Raw genomic sequence first — 18,342 nt, 5'->3', positions numbered from 1 at the left:
GGAAAAAAAGTTTATTTCCTTAGTGCTTTTCTTCTTAAGAAAAAGAAGGGAGTCAGGTCAAGGAAGGCTCAGAATTCAAGGAAGTATTTGCAAAAGTCATTCCCCTGCCTCCCGAGACATTTCCTGCTGGAGAGATGGGGACATCGATCAGCCAGTGTTATCTGAGCCAATCTGTTTACCTCAGATTGTAATTCATCTCAGTGTATCTGCGCCCTGGACCCCTGCGCGGTACCTAGTTCAGCCTAGGACATTATCCATTTACAGGCTTTTCTTTACTTCTTTTTAAAAGTGAAATAAAAGCCCTATGCATTTCAGAGAGGAAAAAAATGTGTTTATACAACCAAATGATTTCACATCTGGTGAAATTCAAGCCGCCATTCTGTGAAAACAACTCTAAAGAGTGTTGCTCAGAAATCATTACTTCAATGCCTTTTTAAATATCACCGGAATATAACTGAAATAAATTGTTTACTTCAGGATTTTAATGGGTGTCTTAATTCTTTAACACTGTTTTTAGTTTGGTTATCAGATAAATCTAAGTTATTTAAGGTTATTTTTAAGAGAAAAAATTACAAAGTCTTAATAAAGTATGTTTAATTTTAAAATAATATATTAGATATGGTTTTACTTGAATTTTGATAATTGTATTAATGAGCCATCTACAAAGAATAAAACTCTATTGTCAATATGTGAAGTATTTAACTGGGGACTAGCAAACAGTGAAAATAAATTTGCTTTTAGGTTTGGGTTAATAACAGTAGGAAAAGTCCCTTTACTGAGATGATCTACTTGAGTAAACTCTGTACCAATAGGAATAACATAACAATAGCAACAAAAGTAGAAATTGTGGTAAACAAAATCTATGTTTAGATATACCAGAAACTCTCTTATATTTTAAATTAAAAATTCTGATTTAAATTCACTTTTCTTTATTTTCTTAATAACAAGGAATATCCTGTTCATAAGTAAAATATTTCTAGAATGTGTGGTTAATTTCACACCTATAAATTCCAAGAAGCTGGGAGGAGGAAACTCTCTCTATATCATATTACAGTAGCAACAAATGTTTTATCTTGGTAAGCACATTACATTATTTTATTATAGTGTTGGTAATAATTTTCCCATTAAAAATATATTTACTATTTTAATTGGAAAAGGAGAACTTGTATTGTTTTTGTTTCTAAAATATAAAACATAGTTGTAGGGAAAATAAGAATTCAAAATGAATGCAAAAGTCAGCCAGTTAATTCTACACTTTAAAGAAGTTAGGTTATAGAGTATGACTGGGTCAAAAGCAAAATATTTCATTCATGGAAATGCACCTGCACAGGATACTTCTTGGAAATGCATATTTTTTAGTCTCTAAAAACAACATTTAATTTTTAAAACAGGCCATCCAATGGCAGGCTTTAACTTTACACTTCTTTGACTTAGTAGTCATTCATTCATACAACTACTGTTAATTCCTATCATTTTGTTTTGAGGTCATGTATCATTTTTGTTGTTTTTGTGTTGTTTTGGTTTTGTCTTCATTGTTGCTTTGTTTTTAAATTTTTAAAATAAAAAAAATAAAGCTCTGAAAAATAATTCACTTGGGTACCGATTATCACCCTGTACTATATGTTTATTGAGAAATAGCAGTGAATAAAACAAAATTCCTCCACTCATACAGAGAAAGAGCCATAGGAGGACGAACTTTAACATATATGTCACATAGTGACTAGTTCTACAAGAAGAAAAGAAAGGAAAGTCGCTCAAGAAGTGAATGAGGTTTTCTATACTTGGCTTACAAAGATCCTCTCTGATAAAATGAAACTTGAGAGCAGATGAGAACACAGTGAGGAAGCAAGCATGTTATTTGTCCCCGAATATGTTATATGACATTTTGAATTTATCTTCTGTAGGATTAAATTGCAAATTGATAAGATTGCAAAACTACATTTCATAGAATTGTCATAAAAACAGTCAGGCCTGTTTCCAACCCTCATTTATTGGTAGAATGAAAAAATAGTCAAAGTTAGTTGTAGTACTTAAAAGAACAATTTTTGAAACTGAAGAGAAATTTGTAAAAGATATTTCATGATGAGTATGCAACTAAAACATCAAAAGAACACTGCCCCAACTGTAAGTTAGTGGAGTTTATGGAAGAGAAAACAAGGAAACAAAACCAATGAATATTTTGTTTTAATCAGAGTAATTTTAAGAATGAAGATATTAAAGACAATTTCAAATATTGTGTGAAATGGTGAAACATGAATCTCTTTTATGTATTTAGTAGAAGAAAATTTGAATGAACACACTTCCAAGTTCTGGATATCTGCATCATTCAGTGAAATACATTATGGCAAGGAAAGCACTAAAACTTTGTTTTCTGGTTATATGTAATAACTCTTACAACATAACTGTAAAAATTGAATTTGTAAAGACAAAGTCTGAGTCTAAAATTTAGATACAACTGTGAGTCACATACAAGCAGATGTGAATCTAAAAAGTACTCTTGTGAAGTATATTTAACTGTTCTGCTATCTGGTTAATTTTTTAGCATAGATGTCTAATTGGGCATTCACAACTGGGTGCACAGCAGAACCCAAACAGGCCTGTCTTAGGCCCTGAAGGGTAAAGGTTTTATATCAGTTCCAGATTTTCAATTAGATACTAATTATAACATGCCTCATTTAAAGCTACAGGAATCCCGACCCTGTCAACACTACAGGACCATAACATGTCTGTCTTAATTAGACCTGATTAGTTCTGGGCCCAGCTCACATTGTGGACCGACTCTGCTCAAAGCTATTCATCTGTCTGGCAGCTGCTGGTATGGAAGAACCATATTCATCATGCTGTAAGTAAGTATGTTCCCTCTCTTCCCTCTCCTGGGATTCCGGGCCTTTTGATATCCCATAGCTCCATATGATCAGCCAAATAATATGTCTCACTTATCACTAGCAGTATGATAAAGGTTTGAGTGGAAATCTCAGCTGTTCCGAGGTACTTATTGGAATCACTGTGAACTTGTCTTGCTGCAAAATCCAACAAAATTCTTTGTGCCTATTTTTCATTACCCCAAAATTTATTTATCCAATGTAATCTGCAAGTCTCTATTTTAAGAGGATTACATGAAAAGAGTAATTATCATGCATTTTGGGATATCTATTTTCAAACATTACCAATAAGTGTTAATCACTTGTTGTTAAATTACAAAAAATCCCACTAGAGGTCTTGACCAAAATATGAAAAAGTAGAGTGACATCTGTTAGGGTTTTCTCGTTGGCATTGGCAATTTGTTTTCAGAAGACTCCAGCTGAAAACATTAGTATTGATTTTCCTTTTTCTTGGTTTGATACATCAGCCTTGCTTCGTGAATAATGGCTCACAAGCCACTGGGACATCTTCATTTACTTTGTGTCTGGGCAGCATTTTCATAATGTTGACTTAATACTGGACACTGACATCTCTATCTGCAGTTAATGGAACTTTTTATTTAGTGGTGAGCAGTAGCTGAGGGAAATTGGATTTATTAGGATGAGCAAGATGTATTGTCCTCACATTTTACTCTCCTCTAAGCTCATAAACTGGCAGATCTGCAGAGGTAATTTTTAAAGAAGTTTAAAATATTTGATAAGGTATTCAATAACATTGAATACAAAAAGAGATAATGATCACATAGGTAGAGTAACAGAAATAAAATGGGGATTTAAAATTTCATTAGATATTTTTCATTATTAATTTCTAGTTGAAATGCTTTTAAATCTTTACATTAAGTCTGTTGGATATTTCCATTTGGGAAAACCAAATTATTTCTTTTCTTGTACAGCTATTTTCTCCACCACCTATACTATGCATATGCTGTCTGGTTTATTACCTGGACAGGCAATCAGACAGAGCTATGTTTGTGGATGTATCATCTAATCAGCTGGTTGAAGAAGACAACTAAAGTAGAAAGCTAAGATTCTACTCTTTGTAACCCTTCCTTTCCAGTAGTATAACTTTCATTAAAAATATTAGTAACACATGTATGACTTCACTCTGCACTAGATTCAGCTTGTGTTTATATATATATTAATCCAGATAAAAATTTCATAAGATAGGGCTCCCATTTTAACACTATGAGTGCATATCATAATTAAACCAGTACATATAATGTGAGATTAAATAAATTGCCTAAATACCCAGCTATGGAGTTGCAGAGGTAGAATTCAAATCTCTGTTTATATAAGGGGCCTTTCATAAGAGATATATAGCCTGGCATTTAGAATTCTTGGGGTAGAAAACTGCATTTTTATCATTTGTGTTAAGATGACTCATTAAATACCAGGTGTAATGAGACTTTTGCTCTCTAGCACTGCCTAGTTCCTTAAGCTCCAGGGTTTGATTTCTCACACATCCAAGTCAGGTCTCCATAAGCCCTCGCTGTGCTGTCTTCTTGAAGCACGGGAAAGCTGTATATTTAGAAAATGTCCTTCTCTGGTGCATCTTATTACTAATTTCTGCTTAAATTTTACCTCTTCAGAAAAGCTTTCTCTTAGTTGCTTGTCTAAAGTAGCATGTTATTCTCTATACTTTTATCAGTGCTTTAACAGTGCTAATACTATCTCCATTTATCAATGTGTTAAATCATGCAGATTTCAATAAGCTCTATCTTAGCAAAAAGGTACTGGTTTTTATGAGTGTATCCTTGACCTTGGATGAGTATTTACCATGGTGTGTAGAGTGAGATGAGTCATAAAAAGCTAGTAATAGCATCTCAGAAGAAATCTTCAGACTTCTAGCAAAGTAGTCACTTATGCAACCTTAAGGAATACAGTTCGAGCCCACAGCCAGTGGACAAGATAGCCTCACAAGGAGGAGAAATCTTATATTTCAGTTTCTTCTGTCACGTTCTTAAGATCTAGTACACCAAATAATTTAGGATAATTATACTAACTTGTCTCTACTCCTCCTCACCAAAAGCCAACCTCTCAGTAAGGTAGTAAGATACTGAAGTACCATGACTAATCATTGAAACCATACCTTGGGATCTTATGTTACTGCTTCTAATGACAGCTGCTACATACACTGCCTGGATTTCAAATACTACTTGCTTCTCTGTCCATATATATAAATGGGCCACCCCAGACCCATGTGTATGAATCTGAACTCATTTTCACAAAGCAAAATACAATTTCAAAGCTAATTCTGTCTTCTGGTCCCTTTACCAACACTTTCTCTAGAAACTCCAGACCCTCAAGTTTCATTTAGAATATGTAACAGTTCTCAGAATGCTCTGTGATTGGTATTTCTCAAGTCCTTCTCATATTCCAACACATTTCACTATTTTCACTGACACAAGCAAGTTTCAACTATCTTCACCTATTTGAAGTAATGCAACATCCTCCCCAACAGTTGGCTCTTCTGTCTGCTGTGACCTGCAGAATGAGGTCTTTCCAGACCACCACAGCTAGATACAGACCCCATCAGGAATCTTTTCAAATTTTATTTGCTTGCTATGTGCATTTCAAGGGATTATATCATCTGTTTATTTCTGTTTATTAATATTCTTTCTCATTATTGCTCTGCTCAAAGGAATACGGTACTGGCATAAGATTCCTGGGACCCACTGCAGAAGCCAGAGTAGTGACAGATGGGTAATAAAAGAACACAAACATGATAATAAACACACACATAAATAAAACAACACAAAAACAATAAAAGTAATACAGAATTTCAGACAAGGTGATAGGAAATTAACAATGGTTGTTGTATTACATATTGTTATCTTCAAATTGGTTACTCAGATCAATAAATATAGGCATGTAAGATTGATCAAACAATTAAACCTTAACTGTTCCTTTCAATAGAGCAATAGAAATCAGTAATACAACTATCTTAGTTATCCTACATATCCCTATATACATATTTTCCCCTTCTTTCTTTTATTCCTCTTTTCCCTCATCCCCATTGTTCTTTCCTTTTGAGTAGTTTCTTTCCCTTTCACAATATCTATTGTACCTTTTAGATTTTATTTACTCTTTCAGGTACTTACACTAGTGATGCAATACGGTGTTTACACATGCAGGTCAGATATATTTCACTTATGACTATGGGCTCTAATTGTATCCATTTACATATAAAAGCCTTGAGTTTTTTCTTTAGAGCTGAGTAATATTCCACTGTATGAAAATAATTTCTTACACATTATTTGTTGAATAGATATGCTAAGAGACATTATATTCTAAATTATAGCTCACCGAGATAAAACACAATACTCACTCTTAGTTCCTTAACATACGTAGCATCATTACAATGAAATTAGGTTCTAACCATCAGTCAGTCATTCATGTATCTTTAGATTTCTCTGAACTTGGAAAGGTAATTTAGATTTGTACTGAGACACTGACAACTCAATCTGTTCTAACCTTCACTACACAAACATTTGTAAGAGTATAATCAATTTTTCCTTTTTATATTTTTAGAAAACTGTGCTAACTGGTATTAATTTTTTTAAAAGAACAACATAGAATATTCACTTTTATGTTTTAATGTTTTTGAATGTGATGTCCTCTAATATCACCAGATTAAATATTAAAATACATACCCACAGATATATATATCAATACACAATAGATATATAATAGAAATGAAAAATAACTCATAATAGACCAATATTCATATTTACATCTCCCTGATATACTGTTTAGTTTTTCAAAACCATGATAAATCATTAAAATTCTGGTAGAAGAAATCATAAAAAGTGTTAAGAATATTTTAGAGACATTAAAATATGTTGGCAGGAAATAAATCCCAGTACTGTTTATATGTTTTCATCAGATACCTTTTTAAAAATGCATATTTGTAGTACACAAAGTTTACATTTCTTCGATGGAGTTGATATATGTACATAACACATTTTATTTCCTTTTTCATCGCCTTTTCCTTCCCCTCCCTCCCTTCTCCTTCCATTTCTCTCTCGTTCTTTGACTTTTAATAGTACATGTTTGCAATACATAATGATTATATTCACTGTAGGAAACTGGTACATGTTAGACCCCTGCCAGTTCACTAGATTATTTGACAAAGATGCAGATAGAAAAGCAGCATCCTATTGCACAAACTTTTCTCCCTTCTTTTAGTGTGCCACCTCTTGCATGACATCAGCAGTACAATTATCCCAGCGATCCTTGTGTATATATACATATTTTCCATCGTTCTTTCTTTTCTCTTCATATAACAACCATTATTAATTCCTATCATTTTGTTCTGAGAGACTTTATCATTTTTATTGTTTTTGTGTTGTTTGGTTTTTGTCTTTGCTGTTGTTATTTTGATATTTTTTTATTCCCTTTAAAATAAAAAATATATATACACTTTCTTTCTGTGCTTTTGGCAACTGTCCTGTAAAACTTCACAAATCCTTATCTACTTTTGCAATTAGAAAAAACTGTCAGATTTTAGTATCCTAGATTCTAATATCTCTTAATATTCTGATATAATCATAAGCAGGATGATTATATATGGCTAATCTTCTAATTCTGAGTTATGTGCAAATATCCTAAGGTTATTTGCATGAAACAATCTTCTCTATTTGTTATTTACTGACAACCTGATGCATTCATGGGTGAAAAATATGCCCCTGAAAAAACTCATTTCACATATTGCTAAGTTACTAACCAATTAAAGAAAATTAGATATATAAGAAATTTTTAAAAATCATTTTATATTTTGTCATATGCAAAATGCACTTATGAGTCATATAGTAATTTTAAAGTTACATCAGAATGCGAGACACTTTTGGGCCAGAAATAAGCATTGCGTGCTATGAACTGTGACATAATCTTCCAGGTCACACAGTCTACAGGGATTTTCAGTAGATTAACAAAGAAAGTACAAAAAATCACCACGTTACTAGAATTTAAATACTAGTGGCAACAATTGTCATTACACAAGATGAGTATGTAAGTATATAGCATATTAGATAGTGATAAATATTTAAGAAGAAAGTAAAATTAGATAGCATAGCAGAATAAGAAATAACTGAGTTGGAAATGCAATATTAGAGGTCATGGCCAACAAATAGTTTACAAAAGATGTGCTTGTGGTCTCTGCCCATCCTGAGGCATTGACCTCCCAGCCCCACTTCATGCACTACTAAATTTGTCTCCACTTCTTATTTCATCCTTTTGCCCTACCCCTTATCCAGGCATTTGGGGATCTTGGCCAGGTCTCTGAAAACAAATTAGTTGCAAGAGGTGCACAAAGGTAGTTATTTGAATTGCTATGTTGGAATATTAATGTTTTTCAGTTTTTTGAGACAGGGTCTTGTCATGTAGCCAGGTTGTCCTTGAGCTCACGATAATCTCACTTCCTCAGCCTCTTGAGTGCTGGGATTACAGACATGCACCGCCACACCAGGTAGGAATGCTAATTTAATTTTGTTGCTTTTTGTTTTTATGTAGCCTAGGCTGTTCTTGAACTCATGGCAGTCTCACTGCCTCAGCCTCCTCACTGCTGGATTACAGCTTAGTTTTGTTGTTTCAGGAGGAGAAATAGTATTTTTTTTTTTTTTTTGAGACAGGGTCTCACTATGCAGTTTATGCTAAACTTGGGGTCACTTTGTAGCCAAGGCTGGTCTCGAACTCCCAACGATCCTCCTGCTTCAGCCTCCTGAGTGCTGGTATTATAGGCTTGAGCCACTAGCCCAGTGGAAATATTGGTTTTAACATAGGACCTTGCCTACTCCTAAAAAAAGATGTGCATAAATAAAGATGATGACAGAGAGATAGTGGGGGACTGATCATGTAGGTCTTTTGGGTCATTAAAAGGACAACCCTTTACCTTGAAAATTATGGAAAGGTGGGAGGTAGTTTTGAACAGAATGATGATATTATGTGACCTACATTTAATGAAATATTCCTGACTGTTGAACTGAGAATATATTGAAAGTTAAGGACAGAAGTAAGGGAACACTTAGGAGACTGCTGCAATAAACCAGATAAGAAGTTACTGTGACACAAATTACACTGCTACTGGGGCAGATAGTGACAATTTTGAAAGCCTGCAGTATTTTCACAGCTGAGAAAACAAAATTTATTGACATGGGGAGAAGGTAATGTGTGAGGATAGGAGAGAAGTGAAGAAGAAAGAGAGAAAGAGAAACTGAAGGTGAAGCCTTCTTTGCCTAACATGAAGAATGTAATGTTCACTTCTGAGATGAAAGCAGTTAATAGAAGCTTAATTTGGATGTATTCAATATGGAATATCCATCAAAATCTAAATGAAGTTATCAAGCAGATAGACACACAAGTCTCACATTCTTAGGCGGGGTTAAATAGGAGATATACTTTTGTCAATCCCCAGCAAACACCAAGGTAGCACTTGAAACTGTGGGTGTGGATTACAGCTTCAAAAGAGCGGGGACAGAAAGAGAAGAAACCCATTCACAGACCCAGAGAACTCAAAACTTTCAAGGCTTGGGAGTGAGGAAGACTGAGATGGAGGTGGGAGAGAAGTAGGAGGAAGAGGGAGCAAGGGCGGGGAGTATCTGACAGAGCTGTATCCAGCAGGAGAGTGACCGCTTGTAGGGGCCTGGTTTCTTGACAGAAGGAATAGGGAAAACCCTGACTGGAGGCTCAGGAAGAGTAGCATTACCTTGGAAGCAGTGATGAATCAATGTTTTAAGAAGTTTGCTTACAAAAAATGTCAACAGAGAGAGAGAGAGAGATGTGGATTTCAAAATGGGTCTTTTTTTCTATATAACATGTGGGGAAAATATGATTAAAGCATAGCTTTTTTGTTTTGTTTTGATTTTTACTAACCGGACTAATTTAGGGCAGAAATTTTAATGATTCAGAAATCAGATGAAGAAGATTTTCGGAGTATACCCAGAAGAGGAAAGGGAAAGAACGTGAAGGCAGCTTTAATCAAGAACATAGCCAATCGTTTCAAGAGGAGAGGTGTTCTTCTGTGAGGGAACCCACAGAGACACGAGAGTGGATGTGGTAGAGGGAATTTACGAGAGCTACTTTTTACGGCTAGTAGAGACCGAGGCTGAGCACGGCATGAAGTAACCTTACCGAAGGGGGCAGTATTCAGTAGGTATCTTGAAGAGTGGGAGAGTGAAAGGATTGAGGAAATATAACGTGAAGGCAATGAGGCATTAAGGGTTCTCCAAGGCTTTTTTTTTGTTGTTTGTTTGTTTGTTTGTTTTTGTGTTGTTTATTTGTTTGCTTTTTTCTGGTTTGTACCAGAAATCGAACTCACAACCTCACGCTTGCCAGGCAGGCTCTGTGCCGCTGAGCTAAATTCCCAGCCCCTCTCGAAGGTTATTAAGCATTTTACTTCTTCATTTATCTCCTCATTGCCATATTTTGATTATTTTTGCTAGATTATGCCATTCTAGAATTTATACATCAGTAACCATAATGGTCATCTAGAAGTCATGCATCTGTCCCCTAGAGTGTTGCACACTGGTGATCATTTTAATATGCTAATGAGAAAATGAGAAATAGTCACACACTTAGTACATTCTCCAAGTGTACTGGAACATGCACTTTTTCTTTACACACATCTACAAATTACAATCTAAGTTTCTAAAGCTGTGTCTTTTTCCTACAATTAAGTTAGAGATATTTTCTTTTGGGCAAGTTCCTGATTCTTTATAGAAATCTGAACAAAGAAGCATGCTTACTTTATAATAGCCAGAAGATTGCATTCTACATATGTGTGGAAGTTTTCATATTCATGTAATTCTGTGAAGGATTCTACCATTTTTCAATCTAAGCATAATGTATTTTTCTATTTTTATAGCCACCTCATTTCTTAAAGTTCATCTTTCACAAATTATATTACATTAGTTCTCTCCCTATTTTTATAGCTCTCTTCCCTCTAGCACCACTATCGCAGCTTAAATAATTATCTCTTGTGCAGATTTTGGATGACTCTCCTGGATCATTTTCTAGCTTCTGTATGTCCATATTTTAATTCATTACCTAAAACTCATAAGATATATTGTCATCTACTGAAAACTTTTCCAGTTATCTACATTATTCAATGAAAAATTATTTCTTCTGGAACACAGGCCAAATTTAATCTTCCACTCATGTTCTAAACAAATCTTATCCTCCCCATAATAGGCCTATCTCACAAATTGTTTCATTTGTAGATTTACTTATCCATCAGATATTGTGAGGTTTATTATATGTCCCGGGTGCTGGTGATATGACTGTTACCATATAATAAGTAATGTAATAAAATACAGTAATATAGCATACCAACATATTTTATAGATTACACATATGTAATAGCATTCTGACCTCTTAACTTTACACAAAAGTGATCACAGGATTCCCTTACAAAATTTAAGCTACATTGTTGAAGTTGGTTATATTTGCCACCTCATTTATATTTGGAATTTTGCAGCTGATAGATGTAATTCTCTGTATAAAACTATTATGGAAATAAATGTAAATGAGTATGTTTCCAATAAAGTGTTATTCTCTAATAAAATATGTAAGTAATGGATAAACTTTGACCATGAGAACGAGAATATGCAGTGCCTCTTTACCTCCTGAAGATGCAGCATGACTAATCTCTGTTGTTGGAATTGTGTTGAGCCGTATTGAAGAATGAAGTGTCCTCATTTGTGATCACATGGATGAGAATGTAGTAAGCCAGGCCCAGAAAGAGAAAAATCACAGACCTCAGTCATATGTGGAATCTAAAAGTGCTGATCTCATAGAAGTTAAGGGGAAGATTTTTACCATAGATCAGGGAGAGCTGAAGGAAAGGTAAGAGATGAATGGGGAGAGGTTGATCAACAGGCATTGAGGTACAGTTAGCTAGGAACAAGAAGCTACGGTGTACTGTTCACTGTAGGGTCACTGTAGATAATAGCAGCTCACTGTATATTTCAAAAGTTAGAAGAATTTTGAAAATTTTTTTAACAAAATGAAATGTAAATGTTCAAGAAAATATTGAAGCTATTTTGTTGAAACATTGCCCAATGCACGTGAATATCAAAAAATTCCATGGTATCTCATTAATAAGCATGGTTTTGTTTTTATTTATCAGTTTAAAATATCAATGAAAAATAACTCTGTCATGTGTCTGTTACAAATCAATGTCTAAGGTTCATTGAAATGAGTTCTGAATAAATACTACTCTTTCTTTCAATTCTGGAGTCCCACATTGTAAACTACTGATGTACTTTGGCAGGTGGGTATTATTTACATTTGGAAAATTTTTATCCACACCTTTTCTCATGAGTTTAGATGATTTTTAAAACATCTAAATGAACTATATTAGAAACAATTCACATACATTGAACATTTACTGTACAGCAGGCAGCCCTCCAAATATTTTACACACACTACCTTTGTATTCGTTTAGCACCCTTCATGTATTTGTGAGAGCATCATGTTTTCCTCAGAGAACTGATTTTTTTAGGTGTGTGTAATAAGATACTATAATCCATGTACACTAGTGTCCTGAAGTGTACACTCATCACAAATCAATTCTTATTCATTTATTTCCAGTTGAAGACTGCAATTCAACAAGAACTATAACAGGACAAAGACTAAGATTTCCTTTTCTGAAAGCATATACTGTATTATAACCTAGAACGCTATGACTCTCATAGCAAGCAAGTTTGGAAACAAAGAACATCCTCTTTTACCTTAAATGGCAATTTTATTTTCTCCAGTAGGATTGGTTCATATTTCATTTGTGGATCAATCCAAAGAGAGAGAAAGGGCTGGATGATTGTAATTGTTCTTTTTAGAGGACCTGGATCCACATTAATAAACAAATACTCAAATCCTAGTCTACAGTTTGTTGTAATGTGGTGTAGTGGTTACATATATAAGTACTCATGCTTATTAGATGAGGTCAAAATAGTTTCAAACTTTAGTAAGCGTCAGTATCACCTGACTTCTGAGCCTGATACTTGAGTTTCTAATTCCCTATGAATGGGTTTGAGGTCCAAGTATTTGCATTTTTAAAAAGTTCCACTAATGCTACTGGTCTAGGGACCACTGACAAATGATATGCATAGAATTTAGATTAACAACTATTGTGGCTGTGTTTTGCTTGAATAAAATCTACCTGACTTAGCTTACATGAGTCACATGAACTCTTTGACATCAATTAGTGCGGTAAAAGTACTTGGAATCAGGGGCTGGGTATTTAGCTCAGTGGCACAGCGCTTGCCTGGCAAGTACGAGGTCGTGAGTTTGATTCCTGGTACTGGAAAGAAAAAAACCAAAAAAAAAAAAAAAAAGTACTTGGAATCAATTAGTGTGATATACATAAAAAGTTCTTGAAAAGTCTTTCAATTAGTGGAGAAAAATCTCTTCTAGAGTTATATACAGAATAAAAAATTAGATAAATGGAATCTAATAGGTACAAGTCAGTGTGTTAAATTCTATGAGTACCCTGAGGATTGAGGAAGTGTAAGTGACACGCAGCTCTGGAGGCCAAGCAGACCACGGAGAATGGCAGGTTTCAGAAATGAGCTCTAGAGAGTCTGGGGTAAGTTGGGGACTAGAAAAGGGCTGTGCCCTTCAATACTGCTCTCGATGAGTACCCATACATGGTAGCAAAGACAACTAGGCCAGGAAGCGTAAAGATCATAAAAAACCCATTCCCATCACTAGAAATATAGCTCAAAGTGTATTTCCTGTTTATTGACAGTAGGTTGTAGCAGTAACCATTTGGCGCTGTGTTGGCCTGCCTGCTTGTCAGATTTTTCAGAGCATTAGCATCATTTTTACTCACATCCTTTTAGAGAGAGTTCGGCATACGACATGTCCCAAAAATTTTCATAAATGAAATGGAAAAGGTATATTAAAGCTAAACATTGTAACATAATTCTTGTAACAACTCCTTGTAATTATTTGTAGTTAAATGTAACATTTGCATTTAATTGTAATTAATTGTAACAACTTGTATTAATTGCATTTAATTGTAACAATTCCTAAAGAAAAACAAGAGATCAAACAAAAATAATTATGCATAAATTTTAAAACTGCATTAGTTTATACATCTTTAAATTTATTCAAATTGATAAAGATGTGTAGGAAAATTTTTGTTGACTCTTTAGGGTGTCTTTTATTATGATTTTAGAATCCTAATGTGTCTTTCAGATTTGTAGTGTGGTATTACTATGAGAGTAGCTATGCCTCAAATTCTAGTCTTTTAAAGTTAATATAACTTTTTTTAAAGCGGTCTGTCTGTGCTAACTTCCACTGAAAATAATAAGCTGAACACATTAGTTTCTTAAGCATTCATCTCACAAATACTATGAATATATCTGTCTATGAATGTAGTCACCTATTATGTAATCCATCCTAAAGCCAAATCACAAATGGAGACTGTGGAATGCCATATCAAGAGTGCCTTGGTATTATACATGATGTTAAGATTGCACTTCCAGTGGTGCATATGGAAGTGATCTTTGAGTTTATAAATGGTTCACACCTATTGATATGGTATAGGAACAAAATTTTCTTCTTTATTACTGGTGTCAGAATTACCTTTCAAGGAATTCCAATTTTTCTTCCACTGGGAAAGACTGTAAGTTAGTGAGACAAGCAGCCAGTACTGCATAAGAGGAGTGATTCAAATTGCATATTATGTGCTTTTCTCAACCAAGCAGTACAGATGTGCGCCCCACAGTAGTGCTAATCTGTTTATAGCTTTAGTAAATCCTCAAGTATTTGCCCAACTACTGTAATTCATCTAAGAAGACAAGTTCTTACAAAGATTGTGCATGTGTTACAAGTGCAGCAATCAAACATGAATTATTTTTAACTGTGAAATTTTAACAGATGTTATATAAAAAATCAACCAAATAAAGACCAGGAAGGGGAGTGAATGGAAAATCCTGACTAAAAACCATAGATTCCTATGCCCTTCTCTTGTCCTGGCCTCACAGCTGACAAAGCTTTAGGTAAAAAACAATTTCCACATCTCTCCACTTTGATGAGACCTATTTTACAATCTCACAGAGATAACTGAGGAAATTTTCAAATCTAGAAATATTCAGTAGTTCAGACCAACAAACAGTTATCTAGCACCTAGTATCTTCTGGGCACTGGAAAGTCAACAGAGAGAAGGTTGTGGATCCACTGGAGATTTGTAGGACACTCTTATCAACAAAACAGAAAAATATCATTGGTATACAGTGAGATAAATGCAGAAAGTGATTAACAGCTGAAGATGTGTAAATCACAAGTGAGGCATTCAGTAGAAAGAGAGAAGAAGAATCTTCATCAGGGGTGATACTTAATTTGAAGCCTGAATGACAAATGTTCTGGGGAAGAGTCCCATCAGGTGGAACAAATGGACAATGTGTGATGCAGGCTATGAGTGTTGGAGGAGAGTGACGCAGCCAGAGTGTAGTGAACACGAAAGACAGCAGTACTGGGCGAGGCGGAATGGAAGTTAGGGTCACGTGCATGCAGCATCTTGGAGACTGCACTGTATTTTACTTTGAGATTTTAGCCTTTCTTGCATGGGAAACTCTAGAGGGTTTAGAAAAAGGACTTCTGTATTCTCATCTGTGCTTTTGGAAAAGTCTCCTTGGTTTCTATGGAAAAATAACCCTCAGGAAGTCAAGAGTACAAATAAATGGGTATGAGAAAAATATATCAATCTTCTCAGTAAAAAGGGATGGAGGTTTTGGTAATTGGGGCAGCACTGGACAGAGTAAAAAGTGGGCGGTTTGAGAATACATTTTTGCAAAAAAGCTGATGACTATTCTTCAGAGTCCTTATACAAATGAAAACGTAGGTTCTAGAAATTCTAAACACTCAAATCTAGCTATAAATTATCTTTACCTTGATTTATACAAAGATAATTTGTATGTGAATATGTAAGTGTGAGGGGCGATAGTACTTTAAACATTCTATATGTCCACAGCTTCTATATTCTATTACTAAGAATATTGATTGAATATTCTGATTTGAAAATTCAATCTGGTCTTTCAAATGTTCTCACACTTTATCCCTACATATTATTGTATTTAATCCTTGACCTTCCAAAATGATAAATGTCAGATGATGCACTTGGAGAAAGAATGTTAAGCCATATAAATCCAATCAGATAATGAATCAAACGTTTACTAAAAATGTAAGAACAAAAACATTATCTCAGTTTCAAAAATGTCTTCTGGTTTTAAAAGAGCCATATCAATTTTGACATAATGGAAAACAATTTGAAGAAGTTACAGGCATTTGAAAAAGTCAAGAATAATTAAGAAATAATGTTGTGTGAGATGTTACAGTGAAAAAAGCAATTTGAATTGTCAGGTATATCAAGGTCTCTCTGTGGAGACGCTGGACCACTGTACTTCCTGGAAAGCTAAGAGAATTTGTTTGAAGTTCTTTAAAAGTGAAAGTAAATTTAATTTATCTTTTTGATAGTAAGAAACTGTTTCATATTATAAATAAGCTATATGATCATACTTATTAAAATATTCAAAACAGGACTTTTATATGTAGGCAGCATGATTTAGGTAAGGTCCATGACTCTAAGGCTGAGATTCTAAGGTTTAAATCCCAGGTCTGTCACTTACCCTCTTTGTGACTACCACGAAGTTACTTAACCGTTCTTAAATATCCTTTCTTCCTCAGCAAAAAAAGTGTGTTACAATGATATATGTATAAATTTAACACATAATTACCACAAAATCATTATTATTTACAATATACATAAACAACAAGCAAAAAATTCAGCTAATATCTAGATATGGTGGCACACAACAGCACTCTGGGGGGTGGGAGCAGAAAGGTCACAAGTTTGGGCTCAGCGTGGCAAGGCAATGACTTAACATGATCCTGTCCAAAAATAAAATTAAAAAGGATCAGAGACATATTTCAACAGGGTCGATTCCCAGTATTGAAAGAACAATTCACAAATAAGACTTTTCATCAAAAACTATTTAGTCAACAAGAGAAATATTTTAGAGGTTGGAGCCTTTCACTTAGAAACAGTTAAATTTCAGGGCTTTCACTGCTTTGACAAACCATCACCTGTTTTGTTCTAAGGGAAATACTGTAAATAGAATCAAATGAAATATAAGATTAATATAGTCATTATTAAATGAAATATGTATGTGAATGTGTGATGCACTATATATGAAAAAACTGCCTTTGGGGATTTGGGTGCTTATTCAATAAATTATGCACTAAATACAAACTTATTTCCTTTAAGGAAAGACTTTAGGTGTGGATTACTCCCATGTTGGGGGAAATATATCAAGTATTAGTTACAGGTAGGTGATGAATTTGGACTGTTTAATTTTAAGCTTGAATAGCGCTCCCAAGTTCCTCAACTTTATCACCTTACTCAAATCGCAGGAATATGTACCGTGGTCATTAATCATCGTTCCATAACTGGAGATTTATTTCTCAAAATAAATTTTAAAAATATGGCTGGAGAAGAGTAAAATAGGTAATGATGTCTTCCATCCTGCGGAAATAAATCATCACTGGTTTCTTTCTCTGTGTGCCATGCATTTCACTGTCAAAACATGAGGAAGAAAATACAAGCCCCATATCCCTTCTCTAGTCCTCACCAATCCTCAGCAAAGGGCTCATTTGTTGGAAATGATTCACAGAACAAAGAAAAACCAACAGACAATGTCTGCTTCTTGTCAATTCCCACCAACAATGCGGCAGTGAAAATGGCACAGCTCAGAGCGTCATGGATCCTATATTTTTAGTGCTTTAGTGGACTAGAAACATATATAAAATATTATATATAATATATACATATATGTTTATTATACTCTGTATAATATAGTCTATAAAATAGAAATCAACAATGACAAAAGCAAGCTTTTTAAATTTTGTTCCGATCTTATAGGTAAGAGCTTTTAACTAAACGAAGTTAACAAAAAATTTTTGAAATAAGTAGAATATGATTTATCACCTTCATTGTGACCAAAACTGATGGATTAACACAATTTCTATAAAGTGAAAGTTACAATACAAATATTATTATAAAGTGTTTTGATGAAAAGAGTTAATACAAGCTTTTCTTGAATTGAAAATGACTCATAAAAACAGCCTCTAGTGTATAAATACACACAAAACCCTTCTCTGATATGCTGTAATTTATATAATCTTTTGAAAAATGATATTTAAAGAGGACAGTTGGTAGGTTTAGTGAGAAAATTCATAAGAAATTAACCTTGTTTTAAAGTTGTCTATCTTAAACATAGGAACAATTTAAATGTCTAAAATGAGAAACTTTTAAAATCTGGTTACATAATTTTTCAAACATAAAAGAAGCGTTTGTGTGGAAGCAGACTCTTGAAAACCATGATCAAGATATATGTTCCTGAAGCTGGGCGTGGCAGCTCAC

At 34.2% G+C, this 18,342-nt stretch overlaps 1 protein-coding gene across 4 annotated transcripts in view; it reads right to left on the bottom strand.

Annotated features, from left to right (window-relative positions):
• Robo1 (roundabout guidance receptor 1) overlaps positions 1-18,342 on the bottom strand; it is an 891,813-nt gene that overhangs the window by 630,129 nt on the left and 243,342 nt on the right. The window lies entirely within an intron of this gene.

The sequence above is a fragment of the Chinchilla lanigera genome, unplaced genomic scaffold, assembly GCF_000276665.1.
Source record: "Chinchilla lanigera isolate Chin_1 unplaced genomic scaffold, ChiLan1.0 scaffold00006, whole genome shotgun sequence".
Lineage (NCBI taxonomy): Eukaryota > Metazoa > Chordata > Mammalia > Rodentia > Chinchillidae > Chinchilla > Chinchilla lanigera.
This window is presented reverse-complemented; position numbering and strand designations above follow the sequence as displayed.